This window comes from Peromyscus californicus, unplaced genomic scaffold (assembly GCF_007827085.1).
Source record: "Peromyscus californicus insignis strain IS unplaced genomic scaffold, ASM782708v3 Scaffold_9__1_contigs__length_137607984, whole genome shotgun sequence".
In the NCBI taxonomy this organism is placed as follows: Eukaryota; Metazoa; Chordata; class Mammalia; order Rodentia; family Cricetidae; genus Peromyscus; species Peromyscus californicus.
Window position 1 is genome coordinate 110,222,783 of NW_026294617.1, and position 19,058 is coordinate 110,241,840.

Below are 19,058 nucleotides of genomic sequence, written 5' to 3' on the forward strand. Positions count from 1 at the left end.
TCTCCTAGCCTGTTCCTTAGACATGAAGGCTTTTGATTTCTTCTATAGAAAAGTGAGGTAAATTTAAAGAATTTAGACTACGACATTTTAGGATATTTTGTATTTGTGCATAAGTAGCTTTGATCAACATCTGCTCCATACCACACAAAATACAAAAGAGAGTTTACAGTTACTTACTGTTCTACTGCTGGGAAGACACATCATGAGAGAGCTTATAAAAGAAAGCATTTAATTGGGGGCTTGTTTACAGCTGCAGAGGGTTAGTCCATGGCATCATGTTGGAGAGTGTGGTGGCAGACCTGCATGGCCGTGGAATAGTAGCTGAGAGCTTACATCTGATCCACAAGCTTAAGATGGGGAGGGGGGGAAGAGGGCGTGGAAGAAAGAGAGGGAGACCTGGCACAGTCTTTGGAAACCCCAAAGCTCACCCCCCCAATCCCTGCCCCCCGTGACATATCTCCAACAACTACCTCCTAATCCTTCCTAAATGGAAACCAAACATTCAAATATATCAGCCTACAGGGGCCATTTTCTCTGCTGCTTTAGTACAGGATGTGAGCTCTCAGTATCCAGTCCCAGACACTATGCCTGCCTGCTGTCTGCCACACCAGTATGAATTCTCACCCCCTGAAACTGTAAGCAATATAAACCCCGCTATATGTTGCCCTGGCCATGGTGTTTTATCACAGCAGCAGAAAAGTAAACTGAGAAACTACGGCAACCTGCCTTCTCTGCATCTTTCTTCATCTTCAATATTCTAAGTAACCTCATCAGCTGCCAGGTTATTCAAGAAGCAGTGTTATCATTCCGTCAGCTTGGTTATTAGAGGAAATCACAACAGCAGACTGGAAATTGAGAGACTGTTACTTTGCTACTAACAGACTACGATTTTTGGCATCAAGATGGCTCCCAAAGACTCTTTCTATTGCATTCACATCTTTGTGAAATCTCTTCCCCTTGACTGTGGACCAAATCTAGTGACTAACTTACATGGAAAAGAATACTGTAAAGATGGTCTGCCACTTCTCAGTTTTAGTTTTAAAAGAAACTTCTCTCTTTGGCTTGCAGCTCCCTGTCACACTGAGAAACCAGTTGCCATGCTGTAAACTGTCCTCTGGGAGGCCCACAGAACTAAGGTCCCCAGAACACATCCACAGAGCATCTGAGATTCATTCCAATATCTCTTGAGGAATAGGATCCTCGCAACAGACATGTAAATGGACTTGGAGCAGTCTAGGTTTGTGAGGAGACCACAGCATCAAGGACATACTGAATCTACCACTGGAAGGGGCCACCTCAGCCATGCCAGGATTAGGAACCACAGAAGCTGAAGTAAGTTCATTTATGTCACTAAACCCTGAGGCAGTTTATATGCAGCAACAGAAGCCTAGTTCAGGCTGGGCTTCCACCCTTGTTCAACAAAGTATCTGGATTAAATGAGCTTGCTTTTGAGTCTCTTCTGTTGATAGGAAAGCTCTAACATGGACTCCAACTTCATGTTCTTATAATCTAGTCTGGTTACAATGTGTATATACTTTGAAATAAGGTTCAGGTTTTTGGAAATTTGCCTCTGGATATATAACAGCCCAAAGTCTACTTTACTGGCAGCACTGCAGTAAGAAGAAAATCTTAATAAATCCCTTTGTAATGAATAAAGTATGTGTTGTTCATAGGGATGCCTAGAAAGGCTAGCCAGTGTTCTAAGAATCTCATTTGCCCGCTTTTAAGAACTTGGCATGTTTGGGCTAAGTAATATAAAATGTTTGGTTCCTTTTTTATTAAAAATAATCAGAACTGACATAAAAGGCTATTTCCAGCAGTCCTATCTTTTACAAGTTGATGGATAAATAAGGATATTTCTAGACAAGCACAAACTAAAGCAGTTCACGACTATCAAGCCAGCACTGCAGAAAAGACCTAGAGCAATACTGCACATGGGAGGGGGTGAGAAAACAGAAAGAATACAATTCACGAGACAGAGGATGAGCAATACTGCACACGGGAGGGGGTGAGGAAACAGAAAAGAATACAATTCATGAGACAGAGGATGAGCAATACTGCACACGGGAGGGGGTGAGGAAACAGAAAAGAATACAATTCACGAGACAGAGGACGAGTAAGGAGAGCAGAAGACTCCTTCATGTCCAAGACTGTAAAGGGCAGAGGGACTGGCCAGAAGTCCTGGGATCCTGCTGTCTCGACTGCCCAGCTTTGTGATTACAGCTGCACACCACTGTGCCCAGCTTTGTGATTACAGCTGCACACCACTGTGCCCAGCTTTCTACATGGGCGGTGGTGATCTGAACTCAGGTTCGCATGCTTGCCCAATCACTTTACTGACTGAGCCTTCTTCCCAGGCCCTACTCTCTTTTTATCACTATCCCTCTGTAACATAATTTCCAATTGGGTGCTGTGATACCTTTAGCACTGCTCCTTCTGCTTAGGGTCTTTTGTGCTTCTGCTTAAATGGTGAGATTGTTTTCCTAAGGCTGTGAAGAATGCAATTTGATTTTTTTAAAAAAAAAATTGCACTAGCAATTGTACTAATAATATTCATTGAAAATAGAGGAGAAATGAAGACATTCCTAGAGCAATCTCAAAATAAACACTAGTGTGGTGCTGGCACAAACAAGAAATGCAGATCAATGTCTTAGTAGAACAGAATAACACTAAGAGAAAATCTTAAGAGTTGTAGTCACCTAACTTTTGATAACACTTTCAAAATTATACATGTGGAAAAGACAGTATCTTTAACAAATGGTACTAGGAAAACTGGGTTTCCACATGAAGAATGAACTGGAGGATCCCCACAATACTGAAAACAGAAATACCATATGATCTTGCTATACCACTCTTGGGAAAATACCCCAAAGCCTCTAAAGACAATATACCATAGAGATACTTACACATCTGTGTTTATATTGTTCTATTCCCAACCTTGAGAAAATGGAACCAGACTAGATGTCCATCAGTAGATGAATAGATGAAGAAAATGTGGTACATATACATAATTAATTTTATGCCATATCATGGTAACTGGTTGTTTTGTGGCTATTTTTCAAAAAGTTAAGGAAGTTTCTCTTCCTAGTCTTAAGTGTTTTATCATGTAAGAGTGTTAGATTTGCCAAATGTCTTTTTGGTGCATGCATTACGAAAAACAAGTTTCAAAATAAGTAATGACAAATAAGGAATATAACCCCCTGAATAAAATAAGAATCCATACCATAAATCTATGTAGTTATTGCTTTGTGCTCTATTGACAGCACATTATATTGACTTTTAAGAATATGTATTTTGTATTTATGCATTTTGTATTTATGGGCAAGTGCATGCCACAGCTTGCACATGGAGGAAGAGAACAGGACAACCTGGAAGACTCTGTTTTCCTCTTCTATTGTGTGGGTTTCAGGGGTTAAACTTAGGCTCTCGGGTTTGTGGCAAGAGCTTTTACCTGCTGATCCATCTTGCAATCCCTTATTAATTATGTTTTGAATGCTAAACATCATCTCTTTCTGGAGTAAATCTCATTCTGCTGTGGTGTACAATTCTTTTATAAATCTGTTGTTGGATTTGGTTAGGTAATATTTGGTTTAAAAAAACTGTACCTACACTTTAAGGGATACTGGTCTGTTTTCTTTTTAGTGTGATGATTAGAGTAGTTTTGTTTTAAAAAGCATTATGGGTCTTCAATTTTGAAAAATACGATACCAATCTTCAAATGACTAAATACATCAGCTGTAATGGCATTCTCAGATCTTTTAATTGTTGGAGGTAGGAAATGCAAAACCAGAGAAGAAGCATAAACCAGGCAGGGCTAGAATATATCTGCACTGGGACAAAATATCTGATCAGCATACACACTTGTGCATGCATGCATACATGCATGCGCACGTGCACACACATACACACACACACACTGACTGTGTCCACTGAGATGGCCTAGGGGCAGAAACATCCCAAGGGCTGTGACTGCACTCTGTATCCAGATTGGCATAAAAGACAGTATCCAGGATTCAGTCAGAAAATATTTTGAGACACAAGAAATGAAGGAAGCCCTCAAAATATGATGGAGCATTTCAAAATATGTTTGAAAGGACACACACTGGCCAACCCATGATGATATGTAAAGCACTGGAAAATAAGTGTCAATGAATCTAATATAGAGAACAAAAAAAACAGTAAGTGGAGAACAGAAGGCTTTTCCTTAGCTTACCAAGGAATGAATATAGAAGGGATTATGGATGCTAGCAAACCACCATTTTGAAAACATGGATTATCAATAACTGATCTGATACAAGTCAATGGAGTCAAATATGGATGTCATCTTTCAGTGACAAAAGGAAATGGAGTAATGTCACAGAAGAGATGCCTGACCATCTTATCTTCCAACATAAACTACACCACAGGCTTCTATAGTAGCAGAGTACCGCTGTGGTGTTTCTGTCCTAGCTCTACAACCTAGATCTAATCAGGAAATCCAAATGGATGGAAGCAGCAGATCAACCTAAAGTGATGGGGATACCTATTCAATAACTCCTGTATGCTTCCAAAATGTCAAGACTATTAAGTGACAAAAGAAGTTGTTCTCCTTATTAAAAGAAATGAAAGAACGCCAGACATGGTGGCACACACCTTTAATCCCAGCACTGGGGAGTCGGAGGCAGGTGGATCTCTGTGAGTTCGAGGCCAGCCTGGTCTACATAGTGAGTTCCAGAACAACCAGGACTGTGACACAGAGAAACCTTGTCTTTAAAAAAAAAAAAAAAAAAAGGAATACTGAAACTAAACATGATAAATGATCAGGAACTGGATGCAAATCAAATAAATACAAATGAGATGTTATTGAATTAATTGATGCCATTTGAGGCTATGGAGATAACAGTACTGTATCAATACTAAAAGCCCTGGTTTTGAGCATTGTACTGTGGTCGTACAAAAGAATGTAAGGAGCAGATGCCTAAAACTCCTTCACCCACTTCAAGGGAAAGATGCATATGTATATACGCACAGACACAGAAGCAGAGTGGCAGAACATGAGAAAGAAATTATGGCAAAATAAAAATGTAAACAACCAGTATAGCTGAATATTTTTGAACCATTTCAAAAATTTTCTTTGAGTATAAATCACACTGAAATAATAAAAATTCTTAGGAATATATGACACTAATTATACAATAAATTGAATTTAGTAAGAAATGCAGTTTTAAAAGCACATTAAGCCCCAAATCGTATTTTTTTAAAACTGAAAAGTTCTAGATAGCAGAGTGAAATATATTTATATTTTAAAGCTAACATTCTCCAAAATATCCAATGGACAGTTGTTTACTCTAAAGGATAAACAGAGAACATTATAATCAAGTATTATCCACTCTGGTTGCACATTCCAATCTTACTAAATAAATTAATCCAAATATGTGCCTCCAGAAGCAAGAAAAATTAAAATTCAAACAAACTTTCCACCTCGACCAGAAGGAAAGGTGTGAGAGGTGCTCCATACAAATGCATGAATGTCCTTCTCTACAGCTGCCGCTAAGGGGTTACAACTTTGACATTAAACAAAATCATTTGAGATTAGACCCAATTGGAATAATTACATTTTATATATGACATACACATAAAACATAGTAGTTCCTTTCATAGAAATGAAACTGAATTTTTATGAAAACATGATTTGAGTGACTAAAGCATTCTGAAATGACAGCAGTTCCCTGTACTGGGAAGCCATGATGATTCTTCACCATAACAGAGAACCACGCACCCTGGAGAACAGTGGAGATGCCACACACCTTAGAGAACAGTGGAGATGCCACACACCTTAGAGAACAGTGGAGATGCCACACACCTTAGAGAACAATGGAGATGCCACACACCTTAGAGAACAGTGGAGACGCCACACACCTTAGAGAACAATGGAGATGCCATGCACCTTAGAGGCATCCAGGATAGCTTTGGAAAGGTTTCCTTTAATTTACAGATGTTTGTTCCAATTCTGTATTATCACAGAGTTTAAGAAGCCAACAGATGGGTTATACACGACAACCTCCATTCAGAAGAATTCTCACATTTCGTTGTTTAATCTGCTCTGCAGCATAATACTCACTAAGAATGTAATAGATTCATAAACCCATTTTTGGTTGAAAGAAAAGATCACATGTATGAAATTAAGAGAAAAATAAAGCATTTCAAAATAAAATACAAGCCAAATGTTATCATTTTTACTATTTTCTATATAGAAAATATTTTCCAGTTTCAAAGAACTCTGGACTTTGAAATTATAACCAGTTTTTATGTTCAAAATAAAAAAAACCATTTAAGGGGAAAATGCTGAAGGACCATTGAACTCGATGTATTTACATATCTATATCTGTATAAAATAACGATTATAAATGTTTGTTTAAAAAGGTGAAGTGCAAATGTGAATTTAACAAGAAGATGTAGATTTTTCAACACTGCACACAAACTCCTTTGTTATAAATAAATATTTATGCTTCAAAAAAAAAAACCAATTTTGTTCTATTCTTTGTGTCTCGAGGGAAACACAAAAGTACTGAATTAAAGTTACATTACATATTATTTTAATGTGAAACAAATTTGTGATTTATTATAATTTTCTTTTTGAGAAATATAAGGATCAAATAATTTAGGCAACCTGTCTGAGACAGTTGCACAGGTCTGGGACATGGTTTTAAATTCAGGCACACTTCAAAACTGACTTTCACCCACACTGCACTTCCAGACTCTTAGCTGAAGCAATCGATTTGATTTGATTAATCAACCAACTTCATAAATCAATATATACTATAAATTAATCCTTTATAACTGGGAACATGTTCACACCCGAGGCAACTATAAGAATTACTATGGAACTAATGCTTAAAGGAAAAGGTGGTAGCAGTACTTTTCCTCCTCTGATGTCTACTATCCTCAGTGAAGAGTATGTTCCCTCAAAAGGACCCACTCAAATATCTTACACATTCTTTCTCTGTCCAGACATTTTTATGTGGCTCAGACTTCTTATCAGCTAAGGTACAAGACACAATAAAATTTCCTAGATACTTCATTCTAGTAGTTTCCAGGCAGGCACAGTGGCACATACATGAGCTTAGCAAGGAAGATTGTTCCAGAAGATCACAAACACAAGCCTTGAGGGAAGGCACTGTGCAGTGAACCAGGCAGTAAATACTACTGCAAGGGCACTCTTGTCCAACCTGGACCTCAGACCGAATTCCCTGCAGAACTCATCAGCTTCACTGTCATCATCTACAGCAGTTTGCTGTTAATAAGCCATGGCTGACCAATGGGGTAAGGATACCGTGTTTGAAGTCTCCCCAGGTCTGTATCACGGGAAATGTTAGAAATGTTGTGTGCTCTGGCTAAGCAAGGTTTTTATTATTATTATTATTACCATGTCTTTGTTGTCAGGGAACAATGTGGAGCACACAATTAGATTCAACATCTGTACAGCAGGCTTTGTGATCAGGCAGTTACTTGTTTCTCTCCACAGGGGAAAGAAGTGAAAATCAATACCAGGTATACAGACAAAGTAGTATATATTTATCTATGTAAAGAATACTGCTAATTTAAAAATAGTTCTGACCTAACAGAATATCTTCCCTGAAATGTCTTAAACATTAACTAATATTAATTGAACATAAATAGGACATGTCTAAATCCTTTTACTGTCAGTAGACATTTGGCAAAAAATAGATCTAATTCATTAACTTCAAGCTCTTTGTTTACATTTGTCAAAAAATAGTTATTGAGGGCTAGAGAGATAACTCAGCAGTTAAGAGTACTAAGGCTCTTCCAGAGATCCTGTGTTAGATTCCTAGCAGCTGCACAGCAGCTCACAACCATATGTAACTCCAGTACCAGGGAATACTCTGGCCTCCGCTGGTACCAGGTCTGCACAAGGTGCACAAACACACATGCAGGCAAAACATGCACGCACATTAAATAAATACAAATTAAAACAGTTCTTGCACAATGCTCTGTTTCATATCCAGATCCATGTCCCACTAAATGAGACACCAGCTTATTATACATCTTACCAAACAGTCTCTATATTTACCTTTATTTAACAGTAAGTATACTTGACAAACTAGTAATTTGAGGAAGAATCACTGTATAATACATGTTATCACATGATACTTTATTGATAGTACTTGCAAGTGTTAGAGTCTGGAGGGAAAGGTACCCTGACTGCCGGAAGTCAGGCGATACCTACAGCTGTAAAGGGAAAGAAAGTATCCTGATTTGTTGGCAAGTCAGGCTATACCTGAAGCTGGGTTCCAGTGGGGGATGGTCTCCCTGCAGGATGTAGCAAACCTGCTCCTCTCCTAGACAGTTGCTACAGCTGAGCTCTGCTCCGTTCTGCTAAAGGAGTTTCCTAGCATAGATCCATTGCTTCTCTACTCCACTCTACGAGGGAGTTTCCCAGCAGAGATGCCCATTGCTTCTCTGTTCCACTCTGCAAAGAGAGTTTCCCAGAGAGATTCTGCTCTGCTCTGGCCAAAGAAGGTCTTCACCCAAAACTCTTTCAAGAGATTTATTTGGGAGAGAGGAATCCAGGAGAGTGGCTGTCTCTGCCAGGGTGAAGGGCAGCTGTCAAGTGAACAGGCATAGGGTTAATATATGGCTTCTTAGGGGTGGAGGTTTTCCAGGGAGAAAATTTTCAGGGTTGGAACTGGTTGGATTTCAATCCCCTTGAGCTTGAACAAGCTCAGATTGGCTAGATTTTGTGCTCAGGGACTGGTTGTTTTTCCTGCTCAGGGATTGGTTGGTTTCATGCTCAGTTGATCAGGGGCAGATTTGTCTCTGGTTCCAAGACCAAAGTGTTTCTTTCACTGGCTCTTTTTAACCTTGGCTCTAGTTTTAGGGCCAGGTGTGTTTCTTTCACTGGCTCTGGTTTCAGGGTCAGAGTGTGTTTCTTTCACTGGCTCTGGTTTCAGGGTCAGAGTGCGTTTCCTTGGCTGGCCCTTTTACCCTACACTACTAAAGGCTAAAAATGAAAAACCTGAACCAAAAGTTAGAGAGCTGAGAACCCTGCCAATGCTGTAAAGAGTTACAACAGTATTTCTCTTACAAACAAAACCTCAACTTTTAAGGGTGTTTTTGTTATTTTTATTGTGATCCACTACAAAGAAAACGTTCTGTGTTAGTCTAGCTCAGAGAACACGGCCAAGTCTAGTCAAGTGAACATTAGACAAAGTAAGATTGAGAGACATGTACAAAGCAAATGGTCCTATTTTTCCAAGTCATTAAGGTCAAGAAGACAAAGAAAGTGTGTGTGTGTGTGTGTGTGTGTGTGTGTGTGTGTGTGTGTGTGAGAGAGAGAGAGAGAGAGAGAGAGAGAGAGAGAGAGAGAGAGAGAGATGACAGCCAGCCAAATGTGATAACTAACTGAAATAACTAACAGGGTCCTTTTCTCTGGATATAAAAGACATCAAGGGGGTAAATTATAAAATCTGAATAGAGCCTGTGTTTTAGACAATAATATTATACCCATGGCAACTTAGTGGTGTTTTTAATTGTCTTGTTCGTTTGTTTAAGAAAATGTAACTGTATTTTCTTTTGCTTCTATTTTAAGGTGCTCCAGGGTCCTGTGCATGCCAGGTAAAAGTCCCAGTTCTGTTTGCTTTAGGAAAAACACTTGAAAGTATGCAGGAACAAATGTTTTCATCTGAAACCATCTCAAACAGTTTGGAGGTAGAGGGTGGGGGGTGGGGTAGAGACAGGGAAAATACATATAAAGAGAATTTGGCAAAATATTCACACTGAGAAATGTGTCTAAAAGTTGGATTAGAATTTTTTGTACTATTCTTGCAACTTTTATATAAGTCTGAAAGCATATCAGAACAAAAAGTTTAACAGGGTGTAACAGAAAATCTTAGTTATGGTATTACAGAATATACAACTGAAGGTTAGGAAAGGGCCCTTGACTTCATGCAATTCACTCTTCACAGTTTTCCCTTATCAAGAAGGTGAGCTGTCACTCAAATATTTGTCCCTCTTGTTTATATATATGAATACAGAGCAATGACATTACAGTCTCTAAAAGCTGACAGTTTCAGTTTTTCAAGCAAACAGAAGAATACGTAGCTGAAATACTTTGAATGTTTTTTTGTTACTGTCAAATTGGTATAGTATTATGAAAACATTGCCAGAAACCCCTCAGTCCATTGTAAAATAATATTTAAGTACACGTATGCTAAGCATATATACACTTAAAAACTGAGATTTTGTAATGTAACATATAGCCTGTATATACACTGTCAACCAAACCCACTATTTTCTGTTTGCCTACACCTACCTTCAGACGCATTTATTCACAAAAATCTGATGATTTAGGTTCTACTGTTAATGTAAAGCACAGCTCTGGCACTTTCTGAAATTCCATGCTTTTCCTAGCTTCAAATGTTTCCTTTCCCATGTTACCTGTTAAAATTATGTCTCAGATGTGAAGATTCAAATGCCAATAACAGTGCAGTCTTCCTCCATCCCACAATCAGAACCAACCACTCCTCTTCTGAGTTGCTATAAGCCTTTATTAAACAAAGTTTATTAAGGATTTCTTAATATATACATTAAACACTATATCAACATGAGTGATGGCACCCTAGCACTTGGGAGACTGATGTAGGAGAATTAGGAATCCAAGGCTATATAAGAAGCTTGAGGCCAGCCTGTGATACATGAGACCCTGTTAACCAGCCAGTCAACCAACGAAACAATAAAATCAACCAAGCCAAACAGAAATGAAAAAAGCCTCACTATATCTCAGACACTGTGAGATCTGTAAGAGGTCACAGATTAGAAATACTCATTGATATAATTCTAATTATATAAGAAAACAATGGGGCCATAAAGAATACCCTGAATTTATGAGGCACATAATTCTGCCAACTGAGAAACTAAGGGTTTTACAAACATTATTAGGGTTGGCTCCTCTTGCCACTGGTAGATTGTAGGAGTCTGTATGTAGGTTATGCCTTTAAACTAATCACTACCCCTTGAGGAGAAAACAGGCACCTAAATTATAGCACACAATCAAAATGTAATACTGCAGAGAGAACAAGGGGGAGGGAGAAGGGAGAGGAGGGAGGAGGGAGGGAGGTTGAGAAAAGGCCGCTATGTAACATCTAAGCTGTGCACTGAAAGTCAGATTTGTGATGAAGGAAAAAAAGCTCTTTTTGGTTGGGAATGCTAGAGAAATGCTAAGAAATAGGCAGATTTACACAGGAAAAAAACTATGCCTGAAAAATACAAATTCTATATAAAAGGTAATTAGTATTAGAAAGATAATCATATAAACACATTTAAACACATATATGTATATACATGCTTAATACAAAGATGTAGAAATATGAACTTTCTCACTTGTCGGAAATACATAAACTCAAAATTCACCCCCTTTGCTATCAGAATGTATCTGGTTAAAAGTATCAATACATTTTTATTTAATATAAATAATTCACTCAGCTTTTAACAAAGAGGAACTTCCAAAACTTCCATGATATAAAGAATTCTCCCTTAGAGACCAGAGGCTGGGCATGACTAGAGTTTCTATTATGAACATTAATCGGACAGAATGGAGACGAGGGAGCACAGAGAAAGTCACCAGACTCCCAGAAGTATACAGTAGTGTATTAGAGATGATGGCCCCAGAAAAATCAGCCAACATAACTTCCTCAGCCTAGAGAAGAAAACAGCCTAGTATAAATTAGAATTGGAGACTATAATTAGGAGTTCATTTTTGTAAAGCAAGTTTTCTCAGGTGCTACATGGGGAAAATCTATACCTCAGTGTATTTAACATAAAAGCTACATAAAAGAAAAACACTAAAAAAGGGCAGACAGAGAACAACTTCATACATGCTAGGTTTTAAAACTAGAACATTCTACACAGGTTGCTATTCTAAAGTTAAATGAAATGGCCTTTTGCTCCAATATTTCTTCTGCCAACCTCTGTAAAAACACGTATGACATACAAACAAGCAAGTAACATTTGTTTTCTGATTCTGTAAGTTACATACTTATCAGTATTAGAAATTTGGCAGGTTAAAGACAAAGGAGCAATGTAAACATTGAGCTGCGAAATTTTCTAGCTGAACTATTTATTGCTAGTAAGTTTTGGTATTCTAGGAAGTCCTGCAAAGTCACAAGGCAGGAAGATAGACAAGCCCTCAGAAACCTGCAGACTGCAACCTGCAGTAAAACTTGAGAGAACAGCAAAGCAGAGAGCAGAGGCGCCAACTGGTCACAAGCAGCAGCATCAACCCGAGTTTATAAGGTGGTCGTCCGGGTTAAGGTAACTTCACTACACAGTATTGCCTGTTTCTTCTTTATTTTTGGCTCCACAAAGTTTTGAACTTACAAAGATGTTCTATGTCAGGACAAGAAAAAAGAAAGACAATTACATGTGTATGTGTGCATGTGTGTATGTATACAGGATACAGTGGTTTTTTAAGTTTCCTATTTCTCCAATTAAATAGAAATTATTAAAACAAAATATCACTATTTATTTATTATGCAGTTTTTGAGAAAAACCTCTCATGTAGCAAGCTGGCCTGAGACTGTGGCAGAGGTTGGTCTTGAACTCCTGATCTCACTGCCTCTACTTCTCAAGCACTAGGATTGTCAGTGTGTGCTACCTAGATGAAATACTATTTTTAAAGAAATTGATTTTAATTAGTTAGTATAATCCCCTTCACGTATTTAGAAAACATAACATTATTTTTTCATTTAAATTAAAACATTTTAGAAAAAAAGTATATCCTCATGGTTTTTGCTTTTACTTCCTTACAGATCATAGGAGCACAATATAAACATTATGTTAACATTTAATAAAAATTAGCCAGATACTCTATCATACAAATATTTATAATTAGTCTTAGTCTGAATTTAATTTAATGCATGTGTAACACATTCAAGGGTAGAAAATTTGAGCAGTTGGAGCTTTTTATTGGTTTAGCCCTTGAATAATGAAATGTTTTATATTCCTGTAGAAACTAATGCATTTCTAGCTTCCTTACTCCACAATCCCAGCACATTTGCCTAGTGAATGTAACAAATGAAATATAGATGTAATCTTTTCTTTCTAATAAAAAAATGTGTCAAAAGAAGCTACAAGCTAATTTTCAAGGCAACAATGCTTAGTCTGTATCTATAAAATATGCAGATACAGACAAAAGCAGATAAAAACATTACGCTATTTTTATAAAAAACAATTTTTAAAAGTTTTTTAAAAAGTTTTTGTGAAAAAAATGTTTCAAGTTAAAAGAAAAAGTAAATAACTATAGAATTCTTTCATGAAAAAGAAAACTAATCATTTCCTCACATCGTAATATGCTTATAATATCGTAAAATGTGAAACCAAACTTTAAGAACTTAATTGCCTATGTGTTAGAATAACTTTACAAACATACATACACACACATGCTGAGAGAGAGAGAGAGAGAGAGAGAGAGAGAGAGAGAGAAGGAGGGGGTGGCATCTACAAATTCAGAGAAGAGAATGACATAGGACACTACCGTGAATTGGGGTTTGAGAAGCAGCCCTTAGAAGACCTTTTAAGATGGCCATTCTAGGTCCACCATCAGGTTAAATGGTTTAAGAAGGGAAAACAAAGTGCTTAGAGTTTTTATTAATATGGTCCATGTTGAGTTGTCTCCTAGTTTCGTCACACAGACTTAGCAAATTTTGTTAAAGCATGTGCAAAGAAATGTGTATAACTGTTCAAAACAGAAAATGCTGCCAAGAAGTCAACGTGAAAATCCACAGTCTAGTGACCAAAGGAACAGCTGACCCAGTTATCCCGACTCAACAGGTAAACCAGGCAGTAAGAGACCATAAGGAAATGATTTCAGTCTAGACCAAAGTGGTGAATACTGGTTCTATCATATGGGATGTAGACACTGCCATGCTGCAGCAATACTGAAAAAAAAATTAAAGTCACACACTTATAAATTCTTTCACATAGCAATCCATCCCGTGTATGAATTAATGTATTACAATAAAATTAGCCGGGCGGTGGTGGCGCACGCCTTTAATCCCAGCACTCGGGAGGCAGAGCCAGGCGGATCTCTGTGAGTTCGAGGCCAGCCTGGGCTACCAAGTGAGTTCCAGGAGAGGCGCAAAGCTACACAGAGAAACCCTGTCTCGAAAAACCAAAGAAAAAAAAACAAAAAAAAAAAACAATAAAATTAAAACAGCACTTGAGGAAGGGTGTTTGGGGTATGATAACAAAGTATTACATGCAACCATGTAAAAAGAACAAGGCTAGCTGATAACAACAAATGCACTGGGAGGTAAATGGCTTAGATCGCTGTGCCTTTGCACCTCATAGACAACAAGAAAAAGAGAGCTAAATCATACCACATCTATTCAGTGAAAACTCGAGAAAGGTAGATTTTCACCAGAAGTCTGTCTTACTCTATGAATCCATAGTCATGAATGTAATTTATAAGAGTGAAGATTAATCAAGAAAAATAACATTTGCATCTTTAGTACAAATAAACCAACAGTTTGCACAGACCTTTGTTCTGATATCCAATCACCGTCTCAAACTGGCTCTGTCCTACACACCAAGGAGCCACACTTCTGTTTCCCGACTCTATGTCTGCCAGTAATTTTAGGCAGTGAGTGCTACTGGAGAATGCAAGATTGCAGCAGCAGGCCAGACCAGGGCATTTCTCCCTCCTCCCATTCCTGCAACAGCTCCATCCCCTGTGACTTTAGCTGATACAGACAGTCCTTGTCTCCAGTTTCACCTTGTTCCAGCTACTCCAGCTCTAGGGCTCCAGTAACACTTACTTCTCCAACATAAGAAATAAAAGAATACCCCTAAAGAATGCCAAAGGAACAAAGACAGCAAATACTACGAAGTGTTCAATGGCTTATATCACCCTGTACATTTGCACCCAGCATGCAAGGAATTCTGGCTTTCGAGGCCAACAATGCAGCAATCTCCTTGGAACTGTTTGAATATAGGCACTGTTCCCCAAAGTCCATGTGTTAAAGGACTAGGCTGTAGGATAGTTCCAATTAAGAAGTGCTGTGGACCATTTGGAGGTGTGGAGTTTAGTGGTAGGTCCTTAGGTTATTTGAGGCATGACCTCACAAGCGCTTGTGGGACGCTGGTTTCTTCCTCCAGAGGTGAGCAGTTTGCTGTCATGAGTACTCACCACGATGTGGGATCCTAAGTCAGAGGCTTAAGGTGATAGACTATTCTAGCTTACACTGGAACATCCAGAACGGTTAGACAAATGGTTAGACCAACTGCTAGACCTTCTCTTTGTCCCATGCACTCTACATACAGGGCAAAGCAAAACAACTTCTGAAAGCTATCATACTCGCTAGTCTGTTTCCTTGCCTAGCCTTGAAAGATATGGTGGAACTATGAAATACTTTCTAATTTATTCTAAGAAGTTTACAGAGAAAAAATTCATTAGCCAAATGTTCATTTGTTGAATATTATGAGAGTAAGATTCACGGAACTTGTTAGCTCATAATCACTAATAAAAACTGTTTTGACTATATTATTATCTCCATGCCCAATTCACACATGCACACACACTAAAGACTTAACCTTCAACATAACTGTATCTTTAAAGATAGGATCTTTAAAGAGGTGATTATGCAAAATGACATAATGAGGGTGGAGCTAAAGTATAAGAGCACTGATGTTCACATACAAAGAACAAAACCCTGGGAGGAGAGACCACATGAGGACTGACCAATATGGCAGCCTCCTGGAATCCAGGAAGCGGATCTTCACCAGAAAGCCATGTGCTGGCCATGTGACTTTGGACTTCTAGCCACTAGAACTAAGAAAAAAATTATTTACGTTGTTAAACACACCCAGTCTGGTATCTTGTTATAGCAGCATGAGCACACTAATATACTAATATGCCATTTCTTTCTCTAAACCTGATATAGCTACTCATAAATAAATGAATTATTACAGAGTTAAAAATAAGTATTATCTACTGGAGATGTACAGTAATATAAATTAATAGTTACATAAGACTCCACTTTATATATTTTACTTGAACCTACAACAGTAATAAAATATTTTAAAGCTATTGAAAAACTTAACATTGGACAGGTTTTATATTTTACCAAAATATTTCATTAGTTGATATGTTTGTCTTGTTCATTATGTAAATATAGGAAATGTGCTATATACTCAGTAGATACAGTATAAGTCACTTATTTTCAGAGCTGGAGAGATGGCTCAGCAGTTAAGAGCATTGGTTGCTCTTTCAGAGGACCTGGACTTGATTCCCAGCACTGACACTGTGATTCACAACTGCCTTTAAGTCCAATTCCAGGGGATCCCATGACCTCTCTAGCCTCTGCAGGCACCAGACACACAGACATACACACAGGCAAAACATCCATACACATAAATAACATAAAATGTGTTTGTCTTGGGTAAGTGAAGTTTGTTATTAACCAAATTTAAAGCAAATGGATTGACTAATCTTTCAAACTCTAAGTCATATTTTACATATTTTTACAGGACTGAAAGATTCATCATCCCCCAAAAGGTACCACACAAAAACAGAACTACAAGGAGAATCTAAACTTAAGTAAAAGTATGATTCAACTTAAAACTATGAACAAATTTTAAAAGCTTATGAGTATCTGGAAGTACAAAAAGAAAAAAGTTCATCAGTAGAAACCAGCTGCTGTAAATGGCAACCCAGAGTTCTGAAATGTCAATATTATACTGCAACAAACAATCTACCAAACACGACCAAACCATTATTTGGGAAAATATTAACACCTGCTTCTGTTTTTCTTTGAGGTAAGAGGGTAGACATGTCAGCAGGTCAGGTATAGAACTACATCCACTTTGATGTACTTATTTGTCCTGTGTTTCTGTGTATATCTCTCCTCTAAACTAGACGCTAACTGACTCACAACAAGGAGCTAACTCTGAATAAACTGTGGCTTGCCATGGTACTAAAAATGCTAATACCCTTAAAAAGCATCAAGGAGAATCTTTCAGTTTCAGAACACATTCACCTAAGATTTCAGGTAAACTTATTATTACAATCTGTCACTCATATACCCCCTTAGTCAGGTGCCCACCATAGAGATGACAGCTCCAATGTGAATCATTTATTAGGTGACAGAAATTATTCAGGGAAGACTGACTATGTTCTATGTGACAGAGCCCCTTGGGAAAACACCTGAAATCTGGCCTCAGGGAATGAAGATGCAGACACCTCCAGCCTGACAACATGTACTGCTGTCTTACTCACAACTTCTAGAAATTGTCTTCTTTGGTGGGGAGACCCATCCCTACCTGGTCCCTAGCTCTTGAGCTGCCAATGCCCAAGTAAAGAGCAACCCTAGGAATAGACTGTTCAGATTCACACAGATTTAACAGGGGTGACAAACCACACAGACACAGACATCAACTTAAGGCCCAAGAAGAAAGTGACCAAGCAACACTACAGACGCGAGTGAGTCTCTCACTGCTTCTGACCACATTTCTTTCTACAGTATACTCCTATATTGCTATACTCCATGAAGGAAGTGACAAGGCAAGCCAGTCAGCAGTCAACTGCATGGAAATAGCACATTTTCATACTATGAACAAAACGGTGTTCAACGGACTCAGTAAGAAAAGAAAATCTTTAGATGAAGTATCACAGTCAAATAATAGTTCATAGAATGAATAAGCCAGGAAAACACTGCTTTATGTTCAGTAAATAAAGTAAGTCTGATAAATTGAGTCAGAGCCGTCTCCTACAGAATGGTAACCAATGATAATCCAGCGCTTACTTGCTCTATGGCCAAAGTCAAGACCCTCTTGAGCTGCTTGCAAACTTGCCAAAACATGAACTAATTCCCCTTCTTTCTGGCCTCTCATGGCACCTGCTGCCTCTGTCTTTCTGACACAGTAGTCCCTAAGAAACAAAGAAATTATATTCTTAAAGGGGACACAGCTGGCTAAAAGCTGATTAAGATCAAAGTCTCAGAAGAAAGTATCACAAAACAGTCTTTACTAATTCCTTAAAAAGACAAGTTCTAAGAGACGCCAAAGCAATGTAAGTTTATTGAAGTTGCCTGTTCATATGAATTCCTCAAACAGGAAGCCCTACTAGAGGCCACCTGACTTAGATTTAGTTCACTGAATATATATTGAAATTCTCACTTGTCTCTCTATCTCCAGCTTGCCCTCCTCTCTATCTTTCTCCTCATTTTCTTCCTACTGCCTCCTTCCCTCTGCCTCCAAATAGCAGCAAATGCATCTTTTACTAGCTGACCAAAGCTCTTGGTTACATAAAGCACAGATCTTGCACAAATGAATGTAAAGGGTATACATATGTCCTATTCGGGCACTGCTTCTCAAATCCAAAGAGACATCTACTCGAGATTATGGCAACAACTGCCATACTGTGTTCTCTACTATTTTGGTACACAATTTAAAACAATTAATTGTTTAAAGATTGTTTTTGAGTAACTCATGTATTGTGTTTGTGACTCTTCCTTAACAAGAATACATTTCACTATAATAAAAAAGTCAATTTTTGTTGAGTCCATATACAGTGAGTTGTAGCACTATGACCACATTTTTAAGCATCACATCTCTGTAAGACAAACTGCTAAATGGTCTTATTAATAAAAAAAACCCTAGAGCCAGATATTGGTGTGTGTGTATTTGTGTATTTTAGACCAAAAAGGGGAAATGTGGTGGTATTTTCTTTGTGCACCCCAATAAAGCTTATCTGAGGATCAGAGAAAAAAGCCAGCCACTATATTAAACATAGAAGTCAGGCAATAGTAGCACACGCCTTTATCCTATCGCTCAGGAGGCAGGGATCTGTCCAGATCTCTGTGAGTTCAAGGCCACACTGGGGAACAGAGCCAGGCATGGTGACACATGCCTTTAATCCCAGCACCAACCATAGAGGTCTGGAGGTCTGTACAGACAGACAGGAAGTGATATAGCTGGGCGGAGAGAGGAAATGAGATTGCAGGGACAGAAAGGCATGTAGGCATAGGCATACAGGAAGTAGGTCTCTCTGGAGGCTGAGGAGT

At 38.3% G+C, this 19,058-nt stretch overlaps 1 protein-coding gene and 1 long non-coding RNA gene across 10 annotated transcripts in view; one reads left to right on the forward strand and one right to left on the reverse strand.

Moving 5' to 3' along the window:
* LOC128105610 (uncharacterized) overlaps positions 1-19,058 on the forward strand; it is a 111,652-nt gene that overhangs the window by 88,340 nt on the left and 4,254 nt on the right. Inside the window, exons 2-5 of one of the 2 annotated variants that reach the window (XR_008216398.1) lie at positions 1,069-1,332; positions 9,590-9,615; positions 12,144-12,309; positions 16,525-16,812. This is a non-coding gene — a long non-coding RNA (uncharacterized LOC128105610). The remainder of the gene's footprint in view (positions 1-1,068; positions 1,333-9,589; positions 9,616-12,143; positions 12,310-16,524; positions 16,813-19,058) is intronic. The other variant, XR_008216397.1, reaches the window with a different exon arrangement.
* Gstcd (glutathione S-transferase C-terminal domain containing) overlaps positions 1-19,058 on the reverse strand; it is a 114,307-nt gene that overhangs the window by 50,128 nt on the left and 45,121 nt on the right. The window lies entirely within an intron of this gene.